General features: G+C 37.7%; 1 non-coding gene across 1 annotated transcript; it reads right to left on the bottom strand.

Moving 5' to 3' along the window:
- Positions 1–237: 237 nt before the first annotated feature.
- Positions 238–344, bottom strand: LOC136210079 (small nucleolar RNA R71). The gene has a single exon (XR_010677789.1). It is a non-coding gene; the product is annotated as a small nucleolar RNA R71 (small nucleolar RNA).
- Between the last annotated feature and the right edge of the window lie 282 nt (positions 345–626).

Here is a 626-nt window from a genome sequence, read left to right as displayed (position 1 = left end):
TTTTACGGATTGCCTAACGAAAACCCTAATGCACATTTGACAAATTTCTTAGAAATTTGTGACACTTTTAAAATTACTGATGTAACAGCAGAAGCAATCAAACTTCGCCTCTTTCCTTTCACTTTGAAGGATAAGGCAAAAATTTGGTTAACTTCTATGCCTGCTGCAACATTTGAAACTTGGGACCAATTAGCCCAAGCATTTTTATAAAAATATTTTCCCTTAGCAAAAACCGCAAGAGTCATCAAAGAGTTGACATCTTTCACACAAAATGATAATGAAACTCTTTATGAAGCTTGGGAACGTTTTAAAGAACTTCAACGTTTATGCCCACACCACCAATTTCCAGATGCACTTTTAATGCAGACATTCTATAATGGATTAAATCCTACGACTAGAGGTTCATTAGATGCTATGTCTGGAGGGTTATTTATGAAGAAGACGTCCGCCCAAGCAAGAGAACTTTTGGAGGAAATGGCAATCAACAGCAGTATATGGCCCGCAGAGCGTGGACATATACCAACGGCGAAACCATCATCCTCATGTACATCATCGGTTAAAGGTATAATGAATCTTGATCCTGTAGCAATGTTACAAGCCCAATTTTCTGTCTTATCGCACAAAAT

This window comes from Euphorbia lathyris, chromosome 10, assembly GCF_963576675.1.
Source record: "Euphorbia lathyris chromosome 10, ddEupLath1.1, whole genome shotgun sequence".
Taxonomy (NCBI): Eukaryota; Viridiplantae; Streptophyta; class Magnoliopsida; order Malpighiales; family Euphorbiaceae; genus Euphorbia; species Euphorbia lathyris.
Note: the sequence above shows the minus strand (reverse complement) of the source record. Positions and strands in the feature narration are given on the sequence as shown.